The 19,977-nt window shown below is 46.1% G+C and overlaps 17 non-coding genes across 17 annotated transcripts; all 17 read right to left on the reverse strand.

The window, feature by feature from the left end:
- Window positions 1-342: 342 nt before the first annotated feature.
- Window positions 343-414, reverse strand: TRNAW-CCA (transfer RNA tryptophan (anticodon CCA)). Its single transcript has one exon. It is a non-coding gene; the product is annotated as a tRNA-Trp (tRNA).
- Window positions 415-727: 313 nt separating this feature from the next.
- On the reverse strand, window positions 728-801 carry TRNAN-GUU (transfer RNA asparagine (anticodon GUU)). The gene has a single exon. It is a non-coding gene; the product is annotated as a tRNA-Asn (tRNA).
- A 1,789-nt stretch (window positions 802-2,590) lies between these two features.
- On the reverse strand, window positions 2,591-2,662 carry TRNAW-CCA (transfer RNA tryptophan (anticodon CCA)). Its single transcript has one exon. It is a non-coding gene; the product is annotated as a tRNA-Trp (tRNA).
- A 313-nt stretch (window positions 2,663-2,975) lies between these two features.
- TRNAN-GUU (transfer RNA asparagine (anticodon GUU)) lies at window positions 2,976-3,049 on the reverse strand. The gene has a single exon. It is a non-coding gene; the product is annotated as a tRNA-Asn (tRNA).
- Window positions 3,050-4,839: 1,790 nt separating this feature from the next.
- TRNAW-CCA (transfer RNA tryptophan (anticodon CCA)) lies at window positions 4,840-4,911 on the reverse strand. Its single transcript has one exon. It is a non-coding gene; the product is annotated as a tRNA-Trp (tRNA).
- A 313-nt stretch (window positions 4,912-5,224) lies between these two features.
- Window positions 5,225-5,298, reverse strand: TRNAN-GUU (transfer RNA asparagine (anticodon GUU)). The gene has a single exon. It is a non-coding gene; the product is annotated as a tRNA-Asn (tRNA).
- Window positions 5,299-7,087: 1,789 nt separating this feature from the next.
- Window positions 7,088-7,159, reverse strand: TRNAW-CCA (transfer RNA tryptophan (anticodon CCA)). Its single transcript has one exon. It is a non-coding gene; the product is annotated as a tRNA-Trp (tRNA).
- A 313-nt stretch (window positions 7,160-7,472) lies between these two features.
- Window positions 7,473-7,546, reverse strand: TRNAN-GUU (transfer RNA asparagine (anticodon GUU)). The gene has a single exon. It is a non-coding gene; the product is annotated as a tRNA-Asn (tRNA).
- Window positions 7,547-9,336: 1,790 nt separating this feature from the next.
- TRNAW-CCA (transfer RNA tryptophan (anticodon CCA)) lies at window positions 9,337-9,408 on the reverse strand. The gene has a single exon. It is a non-coding gene; the product is annotated as a tRNA-Trp (tRNA).
- Window positions 9,409-9,721: 313 nt separating this feature from the next.
- Window positions 9,722-9,795, reverse strand: TRNAN-GUU (transfer RNA asparagine (anticodon GUU)). The gene has a single exon. It is a non-coding gene; the product is annotated as a tRNA-Asn (tRNA).
- Window positions 9,796-11,585: 1,790 nt separating this feature from the next.
- On the reverse strand, window positions 11,586-11,657 carry TRNAW-CCA (transfer RNA tryptophan (anticodon CCA)). Its single transcript has one exon. It is a non-coding gene; the product is annotated as a tRNA-Trp (tRNA).
- A 313-nt stretch (window positions 11,658-11,970) lies between these two features.
- On the reverse strand, window positions 11,971-12,044 carry TRNAN-GUU (transfer RNA asparagine (anticodon GUU)). The gene has a single exon. It is a non-coding gene; the product is annotated as a tRNA-Asn (tRNA).
- A 1,790-nt stretch (window positions 12,045-13,834) lies between these two features.
- On the reverse strand, window positions 13,835-13,906 carry TRNAW-CCA (transfer RNA tryptophan (anticodon CCA)). Its single transcript has one exon. It is a non-coding gene; the product is annotated as a tRNA-Trp (tRNA).
- A 313-nt stretch (window positions 13,907-14,219) lies between these two features.
- TRNAN-GUU (transfer RNA asparagine (anticodon GUU)) lies at window positions 14,220-14,293 on the reverse strand. Its single transcript has one exon. It is a non-coding gene; the product is annotated as a tRNA-Asn (tRNA).
- A 1,790-nt stretch (window positions 14,294-16,083) lies between these two features.
- On the reverse strand, window positions 16,084-16,155 carry TRNAW-CCA (transfer RNA tryptophan (anticodon CCA)). Its single transcript has one exon. It is a non-coding gene; the product is annotated as a tRNA-Trp (tRNA).
- A 313-nt stretch (window positions 16,156-16,468) lies between these two features.
- Window positions 16,469-16,542, reverse strand: TRNAN-GUU (transfer RNA asparagine (anticodon GUU)). The gene has a single exon. It is a non-coding gene; the product is annotated as a tRNA-Asn (tRNA).
- A 2,159-nt stretch (window positions 16,543-18,701) lies between these two features.
- On the reverse strand, window positions 18,702-18,775 carry TRNAN-GUU (transfer RNA asparagine (anticodon GUU)). The gene has a single exon. It is a non-coding gene; the product is annotated as a tRNA-Asn (tRNA).
- Between the last annotated feature and the right edge of the window lie 1,202 nt (window positions 18,776-19,977).

Here is a 19,977-nt window from a genome sequence, read left to right on the forward strand (position 1 = left end):
GCGATTACACGAAAATATTGACAGCGCTAGGAGGCCATGCAAATGGCAGAGGTATGCTTTACAAAGCCCACGTAGCGTGCACAAAACAGCACATCAGTCAGGCCCACTTGAAGAGATGGTAAAGAGGAACTACTTCTGCTGCATCCAGTAAAACATAGAGATTGGCCTGCTTTAAAGGTTGACCATGTCCTTCATGGGTGTCTGTCAATATGATACTTCCCTGCTGCAAAGCTTACATTCGAAACGCCAGAACAACTAGGCCCAGAGCACAAAGATGCAGTCAGGTTGAAATAACGAATTACTGAAGAGCAATTTTATATTTCAGAGTGGGAAAAGCAAATATGCCCCCGACGTGATTTGAACACGAAACCTTCTGATCTGGAGTCAGACGCGCTACCATTGCGCCACGAGGTCCTTGTGGCAGTCCACCTGGTGTGTCTGATGACAGAATAAAGGTAGGAGACGTGCATGGACCTGCAGAGCCTCATTGCTTCTTTAAGTAGACTGGCTAGGATAGCTTCCTTCTGTGCATCAGTACACGCTGCAGCCAAACCCTTCCCATGAAGTCTTGATGTTTATGAATTGAATGGCAAGTTTTGAAAAACTAAAGCAAGCGAGAAGAATTGCTTACAGTTTATTGGATTTTTTGGACGTCAGCAGACGAGACCTGCGAGAGGTAAACAGAAGTTCATAGTTGGTCATGCTGAATTTTTGAGCCAAAATGCACCGTCCCTGGGTGGGCTTGAACCACCAACCTTTCGGTTAACAGCCGAACGCGCTAACCGATTGCGCCACAGAGACTCATGCAGTTCTTACACAGGGGCCTGATTGGTGTGCTGTTTGCTTATGCTTCCCAGGCAACCTGAAAATATTTCTAAAATAGCTCTATTTCCCACAGCAAATCAGGGTATCAAGCACTTCCCTACCTCCCCTAATCCACAAACACAGGGGATTTAGTAGAGGACAGAGCCCATCAACAGTGCACCAAATGTCCTCTGTGTAGGCATAACTTGCTATGAGGAGAAAGCCACAGTTGCGCACTTGTGTTAAAAGGGGACAGTAGGCTGAACCCAGAGACACGGGAGAAATGACTCAGGTTTACTGAGTGGAACACTCTGTGTCTTTGTGCCAAAAACAGCAGCGTCTTTTCGGTTAACAGCCGAACGCGCTAACCAATTGCGCCACAGAGACTCACTGGCATGTGTGTTCTGCCTTTGGCCTGATTGCATTGCTATTTTTTTCTGATTGGCAGAAAACCTGAACTTTTTTCTGAAAAAGGCATGCCTCTCTTAGCACTGCAGTGCATTAGACTGCTCCCTTGCTTCCCTGAGTCCCCAAATACACAACCACCTTGGGCACAATAGAAGACACATTCCAGCAGATTTAGCAAGAGTGCACCAAGGATTCTATATGTAGGTACCTTGCTGAGAAGCAAGACCTGCAGTTGCATTCTTCTGTTAAAAGAGGGCAGCAGAGTGCACCAAGAGAACTTGGGGGAAGTAGCTTATGTTAACTACTTGCCATGCTCTTTATAGATCCCTCTGTTTGACTAGGTGAATTCTAATTTCTGGGGTAGAGTAAGCAATTTTTGGATCTAGATGCTGTGCGCAACAGGAATGCTATATACTGCACTGTACTGCTACTGAAAAGTTACCAATTTTACAGGATGTTCAGGTAAGCTTTGTTTCAGAAAACAACTTGCTAGAGGCACTAAGACAGATTACTGGGACAAAGGAAGAGGGTTTGGGGATTAGCACATCTCCTATGAAAGGTACAGTCACGCCCGAGACAACTCTGAGTGCCGCCTCAAATTCTAAGAAATGCAAACTAGGGACCTACGCTTTTTATTGCCAGTGGATCTTTGTGTTTCAGACAAATGTGCACGCCTCCCAGAGCCCCTTGCAATGCACTTAGGGAAATGAGGGAAGGTGCTGTGCAACCCTCTCGCTGACAATGTCTCTCTTGTCTATAATGTATCTATGAGAGAGAGAGAAATAGGCAATGCGAGAGTGAAAAAGTAAAATGGAAATGTGTCTACTGAGACCAGTATAAGGGGAAATCCTCACAATCCAGGACCGACAGTTGATTGGGAGGGCGCTTACAGGTTTCCGACACCAGACCGGTACCTGAACTCACAAACCGAAACTGCAAAGTGATGGGCATTGCCACTAGACTGCCGACCCCCTTTCGGGGCCCCAGCATATATCCTTTAGTCACACCTAGAGTTCCCAGGACAGTGCAGCATTCAGCGATTACACGAAAATATTGACAGCGCTAGGAGGCCATGCAAATGGCAGAGGTATGCTTTACAAAGCCCACGTAGCGTGCACAAAACAGCACATCAGTCAGGCCCACTTGAAGAGATGGTAAAGAGGAAATACTTCTGCTGCATCCAGTAAAACATAGAGATTGGCCTGCTTTAAAGCTTGACCATATCCTTCATGGGTGTCTGTCAATATGATACTTCCCTGGTGCAAAGTTTACATTCGAAACGCCAGAACAACTAGGCCCAGAGCACAAAGATGCAGTCAGGTTGAAATAACGAGATACTGAAGAGCAATTTTGTATTTCAGAGTGGGAAAAGGAAGTATGACCCCGACGTGATTTGAACACACAACCTTCTGATCTGGAGTCAGACGCGCTACCATTGCGCCACGAGGTCCTTGTGGCAATCCACCTGGTGTGTCTGATGACAGAATAAAGGTAGGAGACGTGCATGAACCTGCAGAGCCTCATTGCTTCTTTAAGTAGACTGGCTAGGATAGCTTCCTTCTGTGCATCAGTACACGCTGCAGCCAAACCCTTCCCATGAAGTCTTGATGTTTATGAATTGAATGGCAAGTTTTGAAAAACTAAAGCTAGCGAGAAGAATTGCTTGCAGTTTATTGGATTTTTTGGACGTCAGCAGACGAGACCTGCGAGAGGTAAACAGAAGTCCATAGTTGGTCATGCTGAATTTTTGAGCCAAAATGCACCGTCCCTGGGTGGGCTTGAACCACCAACCTTTCGGTTAACAGCCGAACGCGCTAACCGATTGCGCCACAGAGACTCATGCAGTTCTTACACAGGGGCCTGATTGGTGTGCTGTTTGCTTATGCTTCCCAGGCAACCTGAAAATATTTCTAAAATAGCTCTATTTCCCACAGCAAATCAGGGTATCAAGCACTTCCCTACCTCCCCTAATCCACAAACACAGGGGATTTAGTAGAGGACAGAGCCCATCAACAGTGCACCAAATGTCCTCTGTGTAGGCATAACTTGCTATGAGGAGAAAACCACAGTTGCGCACTTGTGTTAAAAGGGGACAGTAGGCTGAACCCAGAGAACACGGGAGAAATGACTCAGGTTTACTGAGTGGAACACTCTGTGTCTTTGTGCCAAAAACAGCAGCGTCTTTTCGGTTAACAGCCGAACGCGCTAACCAATTGTGCCACAGAGACTCACTGGCATGTGTGTTCTGCCTTTGGCCTGATTGCATTGCTATTTTTTTCTGATTGGCAGAAAACCTGAACTTTTTTCTGAAAAAGGCATGCCTCTCTTAGCACTGCAGTGCAGTAGACTGCTCCCTTGCTTCCCTGAGTCCCCAAATACAAAACCACCTTGGGCACAATAGAAGACACATTCCAGCAGATTTAGCAAGAGTGCACCAAGGATTCTATATGTAGGTACCTTGCTGAGAAGCAAGACCTGCAGTTGCATTCTTCTGTTAAAAGAGGGCAGCAGAGTGCACCAAGAGAACTTGGGGGAAGTAGCTTATGTTAACTACTTGCCATGCTCTTTATAGATCCCTCTGTTTGACTAGGTGAATTCTAATTTCTGGGGTAGAGTAAGCAATTTTTGGATCTAGATGCTGTGCGCAACAGGAATGCTATATACTGCACTGTACTGCTACTGAAAAGTTACCAATTTTACAGGATGTTCAGGTAAGCTTTGTTTCAGAAAACAACTTGCTAGAGGCACTAAGACAGATTACTGGGACAAAGGAAGAGGGTTTGGGGATTAGCACATCTCCTATGAAAGGTACAGTCACGCCCGAGACAACTCTGAGTGCCGCCTCAAATTCTAAGAAATGCAAACTAGGGACCTACGCTTTTTATTGCCAGTGGATCTTTGTGTTTCAGACAAATGTGCACGCCTCCCAGAGCCCCTTGCAATGCACTTAGGGAAATGAGGGAAGGTGCTGTGCAACCCTCTCGCTGACAATGTCTCTCTTGTCTATAATGTATCTATGAGAGAGAGAGAAATAGGCAATGCGAGAGTGAAAAAGTAAAATGGAAATGTGTCTACTGAGACCAGTATAAGGGGAAATCCTCACAATCCAGGACTGACAGTTGATTGGGAGGGCGCTTACAGGTTTCCGACACCAGACCGGTACCTGAACTCACAAACCCAAACTGCAAAGTGATGCCCATTGCCACTAGACTGCCGACCCCCTTTCGGGGCCCCAGCATATATCGTTTGGTCACACCTAGAGTTCCCAGGACAGTGCAGCATTCAGCGATTACACGAAAATATTGACAGCGCTAGGAGGCCATGCAAATGGCAGAGGTATGCTTTACAAAGCCCACGTAGCGTGCACAAAACAGCACATCAGTCAGGCCCACTTGAAGAGATGGTAAAGAGGAAATACTTCTGCTGCATCCAGTAAAACATAGAGATTGGCCTGCTTTAAAGGTTGACCATGTCCTTCATGGGTGTCTGTCAATATGATACTTCCCTGCTGCAAAGCTTACATTCGAAAAGCCAGAACAACTAGGCCCAGAGCACAAAGATGCAGTCAGGTTGAAATAACGAATTACTGAAGAGCAATTTTATATTTCAGAGTGGGAAAAGCAAATATGCCCCCGACGTGATTTGAACACGAAACCTTCTGATCTGGAGTCAGACGCGCTACCATTGCGCCACGAGGTCCTTGTGGAAATCCACCTGGTGTGTCTGATGACAGAATAAAGGTAGGAGACGTGCATGGACCTGCAGAGCCTCATTGCTTCTTTAAGTAGACTGGCTAGGATAGCTTCCTTCTGTGCATCAGTACACGCTGCAGCCAAACCCTTCCCATGAAGTCTTGATGTTTATGAATTGAATGGCAAGTTTTGAAAAACTAAAGCAAGCGAGAAGAATTGCTTACAGTTTATTGGATTTTTTGGACGTCAGCAGACGAGACCTGCGAGAGGTAAACAGAAGTTCATAGTTGGTCATGCTGAATTTTTGAGCCAAAATGCACCGTCCCTGGGTGGGCTTGAACCACCAACCTTTCGGTTAACAGCCGAACGCGCTAACCGATTGCGCCACAGAGACTCATGCAGTTCTTACACAGGGGCCTGATTGGTGTGCTGTTTGCTTATGCTTCCCAGGCAACCTGAAAATATTTCTAAAATAGCTCTATTTCCCACAGCAAATCAGGGTATCAAGCACTTCCCTACCTCCCCTAATCCACAAACACAGGGGATTTAGTAGAGGACAGAGCCCATCAACAGTGCACCAAATGTCCTCTGTGTAGGCATAACTTGCTATGAGGAGAAAGCCACAGTTGCGCACTTGTGTTAAAAGGGGACAGTAGGCTGAACCCAGAGACACGGGAGAAATGACTCAGGTTTACTGAGTGGAACACTCTGTGTCTTTGTGCCAAAAACAGCAGCGTCTTTTCGGTTAACAGCCGAACGCGCTAACCAATTGCGCCACAGAGACTCACTGGCATGTGTGTTCTGCCTTTGGCCTGATTGCATTGCTATTTTTTTCTGATTGGCAGAAAACCTGAACTTTTTTCTGAAAAAGGCATGCCTCTCTTAGCACTGCAGTGCATTAGACTGCTCCCTTGCTTCCCTGAGTCCCCAAATACACAACCACCTTGGGCACAATAGAAGACACATTCCAGCAGATTTAGCAAGAGTGCACCAAGGATTCTATATGTAGGTACCTTGCTGAGAAGCAAGACCTGCAGTTGCATTCTTCTGTTAAAAGAGGGCAGCAGAGTGCACCAAGAGAACTTGGGGGAAGTAGCTTATGTTAACTACTTGCCATGCTCTTTATAGATCCCTCTGTTTGACTAGGTGAATTCTAATTTCTGGGGTAGAGTAAGCAATTTTTGGATCTAGATGCTGTGCGCAACAGGAATGCTATATACTGCACTGTACTGCTACTGAAAAGTTACCAATTTTACAGGATGTTCAGGTAAGCTTTGTTTCAGAAAACAACTTGCTAGAGGCACTAAGACAGATTACTGGGACAAAGGAAGAGGGTTTGGGGATTAGCACATCTCCTATGAAAGGTACAGTCACGCCCGAGACAACTCTGAGTGCCGCCTCAAATTCTAAGAAATGCAAACTAGGGACCTACGCTTTTTATTGCCAGTGGATCTTTGTGTTTCAGACAAATGTGCACGCCTCCCAGAGCCCCTTGCAATGCACTTAGGGAAATGAGGGAAGGTGCTGTGCAACCCTCTCGCTGACAATGTCTCTCTTGTCTATAATGTATCTATGAGAGAGAGAGAAATAGGCAATGCGAGAGTGAAAAAGTAAAATGGAAATGTGTCTACTGAGACCAGTATAAGGGGAAATCCTCACAATCCAGGACCGACAGTTGATTGGGAGGGCGCTTACAGGTTTCCGACACCAGACCGGTACCTGAACTCACAAACCGAAACTGCAAAGTGATGGGCATTGCCACTAGACTGCCGACCCCCTTTCGGGGCCCCAGCATATATCCTTTAGTCACACCTAGAGTTCCCAGGACAGTGCAGCATTCAGCGATTACACGAAAATATTGACAGCGCTAGGAGGCCATGCAAATGGCAGAGGTATGCTTTACAAAGCCCACGTAGCGTGCACAAAACAGCACATCAGTCAGGCCCACTTGAAGAGATGGTAAAGAGGAAATACTTCTGCTGCATCCAGTAAAACATAGAGATTGGCCTGCTTTAAAGCTTGACCATATCCTTCATGGGTGTCTGTCAATATGATACTTCCCTGGTGCAAAGTTTACATTCGAAACGCCAGAACAACTAGGCCCAGAGCACAAAGATGCAGTCAGGTTGAAATAACGAGATACTGAAGAGCAATTTTGTATTTCAGAGTGGGAAAAGGAAGTATGACCCCGACGTGATTTGAACACACAACCTTCTGATCTGGAGTCAGACGCGCTACCATTGCGCCACGAGGTCCTTGTGGCAATCCACCTGGTGTGTCTGATGACAGAATAAAGGTAGGAGACGTGCATGAACCTGCAGAGCCTCATTGCTTCTTTAAGTAGACTGGCTAGGATAGCTTCCTTCTGTGCATCAGTACACGCTGCAGCCAAACCCTTCCCATGAAGTCTTGATGTTTATGAATTGAATGGCAAGTTTTGAAAAACTAAAGCTAGCGAGAAGAATTGCTTGCAGTTTATTGGATTTTTTGGACGTCAGCAGACGAGACCTGCGAGAGGTAAACAGAAGTCCATAGTTGGTCATGCTGAATTTTTGAGCCAAAATGCACCGTCCCTGGGTGGGCTTGAACCACCAACCTTTCGGTTAACAGCCGAACGCGCTAACCGATTGCGCCACAGAGACTCATGCAGTTCTTACACAGGGGCCTGATTGGTGTGCTGTTTGCTTATGCTTCCCAGGCAACCTGAAAATATTTCTAAAATAGCTCTATTTCCCACAGCAAATCAGGGTATCAAGCACTTCCCTACCTCCCCTAATCCACAAACACAGGGGATTTAGTAGAGGACAGAGCCCATCAACAGTGCACCAAATGTCCTCTGTGTAGGCATAACTTGCTATGAGGAGAAAACCACAGTTGCGCACTTGTGTTAAAAGGGGACAGTAGGCTGAACCCAGAGAACACGGGAGAAATGACTCAGGTTTACTGAGTGGAACACTCTGTGTCTTTGTGCCAAAAACAGCAGCGTCTTTTCGGTTAACAGCCGAACGCGCTAACCAATTGTGCCACAGAGACTCACTGGCATGTGTGTTCTGCCTTTGGCCTGATTGCATTGCTATTTTTTTCTGATTGGCAGAAAACCTGAACTTTTTTCTGAAAAAGGCATGCCTCTCTTAGCACTGCAGTGCAGTAGACTGCTCCCTTGCTTCCCTGAGTCCCCAAATACAAAACCACCTTGGGCACAATAGAAGACACATTCCAGCAGATTTAGCAAGAGTGCACCAAGGATTCTATATGTAGGTACCTTGCTGAGAAGCAAGACCTGCAGTTGCATTCTTCTGTTAAAAGAGGGCAGCAGAGTGCACCAAGAGAACTTGGGGGAAGTAGCTTATGTTAACTACTTGCCATGCTCTTTATAGATCCCTCTGTTTGACTAGGTGAATTCTAATTTCTGGGGTAGAGTAAGCAATTTTTGGATCTAGATGCTGTGCGCAACAGGAATGCTATATACTGCACTGTACTGCTACTGAAAAGTTACCAATTTTACAGGATGTTCAGGTAAGCTTTGTTTCAGAAAACAACTTGCTAGAGGCACTAAGACAGATTACTGGGACAAAGGAAGAGGGTTTGGGGATTAGCACATCTCCTATGAAAGGTACAGTCACGCCCGAGACAACTCTGAGTGCCGCCTCAAATTCTAAGAAATGCAAACTAGGGACCTACGCTTTTTATTGCCAGTGGATCTTTGTGTTTCAGACAAATGTGCACGCCTCCCAGAGCCCCTTGCAATGCACTTAGGGAAATGAGGGAAGGTGCTGTGCAACCCTCTCGCTGACAATGTCTCTCTTGTCTATAATGTATCTATGAGAGAGAGAGAAATAGGCAATGCGAGAGTGAAAAAGTAAAATGGAAATGTGTCTACTGAGACCAGTATAAGGGGAAATCCTCACAATCCAGGACTGACAGTTGATTGGGAGGGCGCTTACAGGTTTCCGACACCAGACCGGTACCTGAACTCACAAACCCAAACTGCAAAGTGATGCCCATTGCCACTAGACTGCCGACCCCCTTTCGGGGCCCCAGCATATATCGTTTGGTCACACCTAGAGTTCCCAGGACAGTGCAGCATTCAGCGATTACACGAAAATATTGACAGCGCTAGGAGGCCATGCAAATGGCAGAGGTATGCTTTACAAAGCCCACGTAGCGTGCACAAAACAGCACATCAGTCAGGCCCACTTGAAGAGATGGTAAAGAGGAAATACTTCTGCTGCATCCAGTAAAACATAGAGATTGGCCTGCTTTAAAGGTTGACCATGTCCTTCATGGGTGTCTGTCAATATGATACTTCCCTGCTGCAAAGCTTACATTCGAAAAGCCAGAACAACTAGGCCCAGAGCACAAAGATGCAGTCAGGTTGAAATAACGAATTACTGAAGAGCAATTTTATATTTCAGAGTGGGAAAAGCAAATATGCCCCCGACGTGATTTGAACACGAAACCTTCTGATCTGGAGTCAGACGCGCTACCATTGCGCCACGAGGTCCTTGTGGAAATCCACCTGGTGTGTCTGATGACAGAATAAAGGTAGGAGACGTACATGCACCTGCAGAGCCTCATTGCTTCTTTAGGTAGACTGGCTAGGATAGCTTCCTTCTGTGCGTCAGTACACGCTGCAGCCAAACCCTTCCCATGAAGTCTTGATGTTTATGAATTGAATGGCAAGTTTTGAAAAACTAAAGCAAGCGAGAAGAATTGCTTACAGTTTATTGGATTTTTTGGACGTCAGCAGACGAGACCTGCGAGAGGTAAACAGAAGTTCATAGTTGGTCATGCTGAATTTTTGAGCCAAAATGCACCGTCCCTGGGTGGGCTTGAACCACCAACCTTTCGGTTAACAGCCGAACGCGCTAACCGATTGCGCCACAGAGACTCATGCAGTTCTTACACAGGGGCCTGATTTGTGTGCTGTTTGCTTATGCTTCCCAGGCAACCTGAAAATATTTCTAAAATAGCTCTATTTCCCACAGCAAATCAGGGTATCAAGCACTTCCCTACCTCCCCTAATCCACAAACACAGGGGATTTAGTAGAGGACAGAGCCCATCAACAGTGCACCAAATGTCCTCTGTGTAGGCATAACTTGCTATGAGGAGAAAGCCACAGTTGCGCACTTGTGTTAAAAGGGGACAGTAGGCTGAACCCAGAGAACACGGGAGAAATGACTCAGGTTTACTGAGTGGAACACTCTGTGTCTTTGTGCCAAAAACAGCAGCGTCTTTTCGGTTAACAGCCGAACGCGCTAACCAATTGCGCCACAGAGACTCACTGGCATGTGTGTTCTGCCTTTGGCCTGATTGCATTGCTATTTTGTTCTGATTGGCAGAAAACCTGAACTTTTTTCTGAAAAAGGCATGCCTCTCTTAGCACTGCAGTGCAGTAGACTGCTCCCTTGCTTCCCTGAGTCCCCAAATACACAACCACCTTGGGCACAATAGAAGACACATTCCAGCAGATTTAGCAAGAGTGCACCAAGGATTCTATATGTAGGTACCTTGCTGAGAAGCAAGACCTGCAGTTGCATTCTTCTGTTAAAAGAGGGCAGCAGAGTGCACCAAGAGAACTTGGGGGAAGTAGCTTATGTTAACTACTTGCCATGCTCTTTATAGATCCCTCTGTTTGACTGGGTGAATTCTAATTTCTGGGGTAGAGTAAGCAATTTTTGGATCTAGATGCTGTGCGCAACAGGAATGCTATATACTGCACTGTACTGCTACTGAATAGTTACCAATTTTACAGGATGTTCAGGTAAGCTTTGTTTCAGAAAACAACTTGCTAGAGGCACTAAGACAGATTACTGGGACAAAGGAAGAGGGTTTGGGGATTAGCACATCTCCTATGAAAGGTACAGTCACGCCCGAGACAACTCTGAGTGTCACTTCAAATTTTAAGAAATGCAAACTAGGGACCTACGCTTTTTATTGCCAGTGGATCTTTGTGTTTCAGACAAATGTGCACGCCTCCCAGAGCCCCATGCAATGCACTTAGGGAAATGGGGGAAGGTGCTGTGCAACCCTCTCGCTGACAATGTCTCTCTTGTCTATAATGTATCTATGAGAGAGAGAGAAATAGGCAATGCGAGAGTGAAAAAGTAAAATGGAAATGTGTCTACTGAGACCAGTATAAGGGGAAATCCTCACAATCCAGGACCGACAGTTGATTGGGAGGGCGCTTACAGGTTTCCGACACCAGACCGGTACCTGAACTCACAAACCCAAACTGCAAAGTGATGGGCATTGCCACTAGACTGCCGACCCCCTTTCGGGGCCCCAGCATATATCCTTTAGTCACACCTAGATTTCCCAGGACAGTGCAGCATTCAGCGATTACACGAAAATATTGACAGCGCTAGGAGGCCATGCAAATGGCAGAGGTATGCTTTACAAAGCCCACGTAGCGTGCACAAAACAGCACATCAGTCAGGCCCACTTGAAGAGATGGTAAAGAGGAAATACTTCTGCTGCATCCAGTAAAACATAGAGATTGGCCTGCTTTAAAGGTTGACCATGTCCTTCATGGGTGTCTGTCAATATGATACTTCCCTGCTGCAAAGCTTACATTCGAAACGCCAGAACAACTAGGCCCAGAGCATAAAGATGCAGTCAGGTTGAAATAACGAGATACTGAAGAGCAATTTTGTATTTCAGAGTGGGAAAAGGAAGTATGACCCCGACGTGATTTGAACACACAACCTTTTGATCTGGAGTCAGACGCGCTACCATTGCGCCACGAGGTCCTTGTGGCAATCCACCTGGTGTGTCTGATGACAGAATAAAGGTAGGAGACGTACATGCACCTGCAGAGCCTCATTGCTTCTTTAGGTAGACTGGCTAGGATAGCTTCCTTCTGTGCATCAGTACACGCTGCAGCCAAACCCTTCCCATGAAGTCTTGATGTTTATGAATTGAATGGCAAGTTTTGAAAAACTAAAGCAAGCGAGAAGAATTGCTTGCAGTTTATTGGATTTTTTGGACGTCAGCAGACGAGACCTGCGAGAGGTAAACAGAAGTCCATAGTTGGTCACGCTGAATTTTTGAGCCAAAATGCACCGTCCCTGGGTGGGCTTGAACCACCAACTTTTCGGTTAACAGCCGAACGCGCTAACCGATTGCGCCACAGAGACTCATGCAGTTCTTACACAGGGGCCTGATTGGTGTGCTGTTTGCTTATGCTTCCCAGGCAACCTGAAAATATTTCTAAAATAGCTCTATTTCCCACAGCAAATCAGGGTATCAAGCACTTCCCTACCTCCCGTAATCCACAAACACAGGGGATTTAGTAGAGGACAGAGCCCATCAACAGTGCACAAAATGTCCTCTGTGTAGGCATAACTTGCTATGAGGAGAAAACCACAGTTGCGCACTTGTGTTAAAAGGGGACAGTAGGCTGAACCCAGAGAACACGGGAGAAATGACTCAGGTTTACTGAGTGGAACACTCTGTGTCTTTGTGCCAAAAACAGCAGCGTCTTTTCGGTTAACAGCCGAACGCGCTAACCAATTGTGCCACAGAGACTCACTGGCATGTGTGTTCTGCCTTTGGCCTGATTGCATTGCTATTTTTTTCTGATTGGCAGAAAACCTGAACTTTTTTCTGAAAAAGGCATGCCTCTCTTAGCACTGCAGTGCATTAGACTGCTCCCTTACTTCCCTGAGTCCCCAAATACAAAACCACCTTGGGCACAATAGAAGACACATTCCAGCAGATTTAGCAAGAGTGCACCAAGGATTCTATATGTAGGTACCTTGCTGAGAAGCAAGACCTGCAGTTGCATTCTTCTGTTAAAATAGTGCAGCAGAGTGCACCAAGAGAACTTGGGGGAAGTAGCTTATGTTAACTACTTGCCATGCTCTTTATAGATCCCTCTGTTTGACTGGGTGAATTCTAATTTCTGGGGTAGAGTAAGCAATTTTTGGATCTAGATGCTGTGCGCAACAGGAATGCTATATACTGCACTGTACTGCTACTGAAAAGTTACCAATTTTACAGGATGTTCAGGTAAGCTTTGTTTCAGAAAACAACTTGCTAGATGCACTAAGACAGATTACTGGGACAAAGGAAGAGGGTTTGGGGATTAGCACATCTCCTATGAAAGGTACAGTCACGCCCGAGACAACTCTGAGTGTCACCTCAAATTCTAAGAAATGCAAACTAGGGACCTACGCTTTTTATTGCCAGTGGATCTTTGTGTTTCAGACAAATGTGCACGCCTCCCAGAGCCCCTTGCAATGCACTTAGGGAAAGGGGGGAAGGTGCTGTGAAGCCCTCTCGCTGACAATGTCTCTCTTGTCTATAATGTAACTATGAGAGAGAGAGAAATAGGCAATGCGAGAGTGAAAAAGTAAAATGGAAATGTGTCTACTGAGACCAGTATAAGGGGAAATCCTCACAATCCAGGACCGACAGTTGATTGGGAGGGCGCTTACAGGTTTCCGACACCAGACCGGTACCTGAACTCACAAACCCAAACTGCAAAGTGATGCCCATTGCCACTAGACTGCCGACCCCCTTTCGGGGCCCCAACATATATCCTTTAGTCACACCTAGAGTTCCCAGGACAGTGCAGCATTCAGCGATTACACGAAAATATTGACAGCGCTAGGAGGCCATGCAAATGGCAGAGGTATGCTTTACAAAGCCCACGTAGCGTGCACAAAACAGCACATCAGTCAGGCCCACTTGAAGAGATGGTAAAGAGGAAATACTTCTGCTGCATCCAGTAAAACATAGAGATTGGCCTGCTTTAAAGGTTGACCATGTCCTTCATGGGTGTCTGTCAATATGATACTTCCCTGCTGCAAAGCTTACATTCGAAACGCCAGAACAACTAGGCCCAGAGCACAAAGATGCAGTCAGGTTGAAATAACGAGATACTGAAGAGCAATTTTGTATTTCAGAGTGGGAAAAGGAAGTATGACCCCGACGTGATTTGAACACACAACCTTTTGATCTGGAGTCAGACGCGCTACCATTGCGCCACGAGGTCCTTGTGGCAATCCACCTGGTGTGTCTGATGACAGAATAAAGGTAGGAGACGTACATGCACCTGCAGAGCCTCATTGCTTCTTTAGGTAGACTGGCTAGGATAGCTTCCTTCTGTGCATCAGTACACGCTGCAGCCAAACCCTTCCCATGAAGTCTTGATGTTTATGAATTGAATGGCAAGTTTTGAAAAACTAAAGCAAGCGAGAAGAATTGCTTGCAGTTTATTGGATTTTTTGGACGTCAGCAGACGAGACCTGCGAGAGGTAAACAGAAGTCCATAGTTGGTCACGCTGAATTTTTGAGCCAAAATGCACCGTCCCTGGGTGGGCTTGAACCACCAACCTTTCGGTTAACAGCCGAACGCGCTAACCGATTGCGCCACAGAGACTCATGCAGTTCTTACACAGGGGCCTGATTGGTGTGCTGTTTGCTTATGCTTCCCAGGCAACCTGAAAATATTTCTAAAATAGCTCTATTTCCCACAGCAAATCAGGGTATCAAGCACTTCCCTACCTCCCGTAATCCACAAACACAGGGGATTTAGTAGAGGACAGAGCCCATCAACAGTGCACAAAATGTCCTCTGTGTAGGCATAACTTGCTATGAGGAGAAAACCACAGTTGCGCACTTGTGTTAAAAGGGGACAGTAGGCTGAACCCAGAGAACACGGGAGAAATGACTCAGGTTTACTGAGTGGAACACTCTGTGTCTTTGTGCCAAAAACAGCAGCGTCTTTTCGGTTAACAGCCGAACGCGCTAACCAATTGTGCCACAGAGACTCACTGGCATGTGTGTTCTGCCTTTGGCCTGATTGCATTGCTATTTTTTTCTGATTGGCAGAAAACCTGAACTTTTTTCTGAAAAAGGCATGCCTCTCTTAGCACTGCAGTGCATTAGACTGCTCCCTTACTTCCCTGAGTCCCCAAATACACAACCACCTTGGGCACAATAGAAGACACATTCCAGCAGATTTAGCAAGAGTGCACCAAGGTTTCTATATGTAGGTACCTTGCTGAGAAGCAAGACCTGCAGTTGCATTCTTCTGTTAAAAGAGGGCAGCAGAGTGCACCAAGAGAACTTGGGGGAAGTAGCTTATGTTAACTACTTGCCATGATCTTTATAGATCCCTCTGTTTGACTGGGTGAATTCTAATTTCTGGGGTAGAGTAAGCAATTTTTGGATCTAGATGCTGTGCGCAACAGGAATGCTATATACTGCACTGTACTGCTACTGAAAAGTTACCAATTTTACAGGATGTTCAGGTAAGCTTTGTTTCAGAAAACATCTTGCTAGAGGCCCTAGGACAGATTACTGGGACAAAGGAAGAGGGTTTGGGGATTAGCACATCTCCTATGAAAGGTACAGTCACGCCCGAGACAACTCTGAGTGCCTCCTCAAATTCTAAGAAATGCGAACTGGGGTCCTACGCCTTTTATTGCCAGTGGATTTTTGTGTTTCAGACAAATGTGCACGCCTCCCAGAGCCCCATGCAATGCACTTAGCGAAATGGGGGAAGGTGCTGTGCAACCCTCTCGCTGACAATGTCTCTCTTGTCTATAATGTATCTATGAGAGAGAGAGAAATAGGCAATGCGAGAGTGAAAAAGTAAAATGGAAATGTGTCTACTGAGACCAGTATAAGGGGAAATCCTCACAATCCAGGACTGACAGTTGATTGGGAGGGCGCTTACAGTTTTCTGACACCAGACCGGTACCTGAACTCACAAACCCAAACTGCAAAGTGAAGGGCATTGCCACTAGACTGCCGACCCCCTTTCGGGGCCCCAGCATATATCGTTTGGTCACACCTAGAGTTCCCAGGACAGTGCAGCATTCAGCGATTACACGAAAATATTGACAGCGCTAGGAGGCCATGCAAATGGCAGAGGTATGCTTTACAAAGCCCACGTAGCGTGCACAAAACAGCACATCAGTCAGGCCCACTTGAAGAGATGGTAAAGAGGAAATACTTCTGCTGCATCCAGTAAAACATAGAGATTGGCCTGCTTTAAAGGTTGATCATGTCCTTCATGGGTGTCTGCAAATATGATACTTCCCTGCTGCAAAGCTTACATTCGAAACGCCAGAACAACTAGGCCCAGAGCACAAAGATGCAGTCAGGTTGAAATAACGAATTACTGAAGAGCAATTTTATATTTCAGAGTGGGAAAAGCAAATATGCCCCCGACGTGATTTGAACACGAAACCTTCTGATCTGGAGTCAGACGCGCTACCATTGCGCCACGAGGTCCTTGCAGAAATCCACCTGGTATGTCTGATGACAGAATAAAGGTAGGAGACGTGCATGGACCTGCAGAGCCTCATTGCTTCTTTAAGTAGACTGGCTAGGATAGCTTCCTTCTGTGCATCAGTACACGCTGCAGCCAAACCCTTCCCATGAAGTCTTGATGTTTATGAATTGAATGGCAAGTTTTGAAAAACTAAAGCAAGCGAGAAGAATTGCTTACAGTTTATTGGATTTTTTGGACGTCAGCAGACGAGACCTGCGAGAGGTAAACAGAAGTTCATAGTTGGTCATGCTGAATTTTTGAGCCAAAATGCACCGTCCCTGGGTGGGCTTGAACCACCAACCTTTCGGTTAACAGCCGAACGCGCTAACCGATTGCGCCACAGAGACTCATGCAGTTCTTACACAGGGGCCTGATTGGTGTGCTGTTTGCTTATGCTTCCCAGGCAACCTGAAAATATTTCTAAAATAGCTCTATTTCCCATAGCAAATCAGGGTATCAAGCACTTCCCTACCTCCCCTAATCCACAAACACAGGGGATTTAGTAGAGGACAGAGCCCATCAACAGTGCACCAAATGTCCTCTGTGTAGGCATAACTTGCTATGAGGAGAAAGCCACAGTTGCGCACTTGTGTTAAAAGGGGACAGTAGGCTGAACCCAGAGAACACGGGAGAAATGACTCAGGTTTACTGAGTGGAACACTCTGTGTCTTTGTGACAAAAACAGCAGCGTCTTTTCGGTTAACAGCCGAACGCGCTAACCAATTGCGCCACAGAGACTCACTGGCATGTGTGTTCTGCCTTTGGCCTGATTGCATTGCTATTTTTTTTCTGATTGGCAGAAAACCTGAACTTTCTTCTGAAAAAGGCATGCCTCTCTTAGCACTGCAGTGCAGTAGACTGCTCCCTTGCTTCCCTGAGTCCCCAAATACACAACCACCTTGGGCACAATAGAAGACACATTCCAGCAGATTTAGCAAGAGTGCACCAAGGATTCTATATGTAGGTACCTTGCTGAGAAGCAAGACCTGCAGTTGCATTCTTCTGTTAAAAGAGGGCAGCAGAGTGCACCAAGAGAACTTGGGGGAAGTAGCTTATGTTAACTACTTGCCATGCTCTTTATAGATCCCTCTGTTTGACTGGGTGAATTCTAATTTCTGGGGTAGAGTAAGCAATTTTTGGATCTAGATGCTGTGCGCAACAGGAATGCTATATACTGCACTGTACTGCTACTGAATAGTTACCAATTTTACAGGATGTTCAGGTAAGCTTTGTTTCAGAAAACTACTTGCTAGAGGCACTAAGACAGATTACTGGGACAAAGGAAGAGGGTTTGGGGATTAGCACATCTCCTATGAAAGGTACAGTCACGCCCGAGACAACTCTGAGTGTCACTTCAAATTTTAAGAAATGCAAACTAGGGAACTACGCTTTTTATTGCCAGTGGATCTTTGTGTTTCAGACAAATGTGCACGCCTCCCAGAGCCCCATGCAATGCACTTAGGGAATTGGGGGAAGGTGCTGTGCAACCCTCTCGCTGACAATGTCTCTCTTGTCTATAATGTATCTATGAGAGAGAGAGAAATAGGCAATGCGAGAGTGAAAAAGTAAAATGGAAATGTGTCTACTGAGACCAGTATAAGGGGAAATCCTCACAATCCAGGACCGACAGTTGATTGGGAGGGCGCTTACAGGTTTCCGACACCAGACCGGTACCTGAACTCACAAACCCAAACTGCAAAGTGATGGGCATTGCCACTAGACTGCCGACCCCCTTTCGGGGCCCCAGCATATATCCTTTAGTCACACCTAGAGTTCCCAGGACAGTGCAGCATTCAGCGATTACACGAAAATATTGACAGCGCTAGGAGGCCATGCAAATGGCAAAGGTATGCTTTACAAAGCCCACGTAGCGTGCACAAAACAGCACATCAGTCAGGCCCACTTGAAGAGATGGTAAAGAGGAAATACTTCTGCTGCATCCAGTAAAACATAGAGATTGGCCTGCTTTAAAGGTTGACCATGTCCTTCATGGGTGTCTGTCAATATGATACTTCCCTGCTGCAAAGCTTACATTCGAAATGCCAGAACAACTAGGCCCAGAGCACAAAGATGCAGTCAGGTTGAAATAACGAGATACTGAAGAGCAATTTTATATTTCAGAGTGGGAAAAGCAAATATGCCCCCGACGCTTCTGATCTGGAGTCAGACGCGCTACCATTGCGCCACGAGGTCCTTGCGGCAGTTCACCTGGTGTGTCTGATGACAGAATAAAGCTAGGAGACGTACATGCACCTGCAGAGCCTCATTGCTTCTTTAAGTAGACTGGCTAGGATAGCTTCCTTCTGTGCATCAGTACACGCTGAAGCCAAACCCTTCCCATGAAGTCTTGATGTTTATGAATTGAATGGCAAGTTTTGAAAAACTAAAGCAAGCGAGAAGAATTGCTTGCAGTTTATTGGATTTTTTGGACGTCAGCAGACGAGACCTGCGAGAGGTAAACAGAAGTTCATAGTTGGTCATGCTGAATTTTTGAGCCAAAATGCATCGTCCCTGGGTGGGCTTGAACCACCAACCTTTCGGTTAACAGCCGAACGCGCTAACCAATTGTGCCACAGAGACTCATGCAGTGCTTACACTGGGGCCTGATTGGTGTGCTGTTTGCTTATGCTTCCCAGGCAACCTGAAAATATTTCTAAAATAGCTCTATTTCCAACAGCAAATCAGGGTATCAAGCACTTCCCTACCTCCCGTAATCCACAAACACAGGGGATTTAGTAGAGGACAGAGCCCATCAACAGTGCACCAAATGCCCTCTGTGTAGGCATAACTTGCTATGAGGAGAAAGCCACAGTTGCGCACTTGTGTTAAAAGGGGACAGTAGGCTGAACCCAGAGAACACGGGAGAAATGACTCAGGTTTACTGAGTGGAACACTCTGTGTCTTTGTGCCCAAAACAGCAGCGTCTTTTCGGTTAACAGCCGAACGCGCTAACCAATTGCGCCACAGAGACTCACTGGCATGTGTGTTCTGCCTTTGGCCTGATTGCATTGCTATTTTTTTCTGATTGGCAGAAAACCTGAACTTTTTTCTGAAAAAGGCATGCCTCTCTTAGCACTGCAGTGCATTAGACTGCTCCCTTGCTTCCCTGAGTCCCCAAATACACAACCACCTTGGGCACAATAGAAGACACATTCCAGCAGATTTAGCAAGAGTGCACCAAGGATTCTATATGTAGGTACCTTGCTGAGAAGCAAGACCTGCAGTTGCATTCTTCTGTTAAAAGAGGGCAGCAGAGTGCACCAAGAGAACTTGGGGGAAGTAGCTTATGTTAACTACTTGCCATGCTCTTTATAGATCCCTCTGTTTGACTGGGTGAATTCTAATTTCTGGGGTAGAGTAAGCAATTTTTGGATCTAGATGCTGTGCGCAACAGGAATGCTATATACTGCACTGTACTGCTACTGAAAAGTTACCAATTTTACAGGATGTTCAGGTAAGCTTTGTTTCAGAAAACAACTTGCTAGAGGCCCTAGGACAGATTACTGGGACAAAGGAAGAGGGTTTGGGGATTAGCACATCTCCTATGAAAGGTACAGTCACGCCCGAGACAACTCTGAGTGCCTCCTCAAATTCTAAGAAATGCGAACTGGGGTCCTACGCCTTTTATTGCCAGTGGATCTTTGTGTTTCAGACAAATGTGCACGCCTCCCAGAGCCCCATGCAATGCACTTAGGGAAATGGGGGAAGGTGCTGTGAAGCCCTCTCGCTGACAATGTCTCTCTTGTCTATAATGTATCTATGAGAGAGAGAGAAATAGGCAA

This window comes from Ambystoma mexicanum, chromosome 11 (assembly GCF_040938575.1).
Source record: "Ambystoma mexicanum isolate Mex_15411 chromosome 11, UKY_AmexF1_1, whole genome shotgun sequence".
NCBI lineage: Eukaryota > Metazoa > Chordata > Amphibia > Caudata > Ambystomatidae > Ambystoma > Ambystoma mexicanum.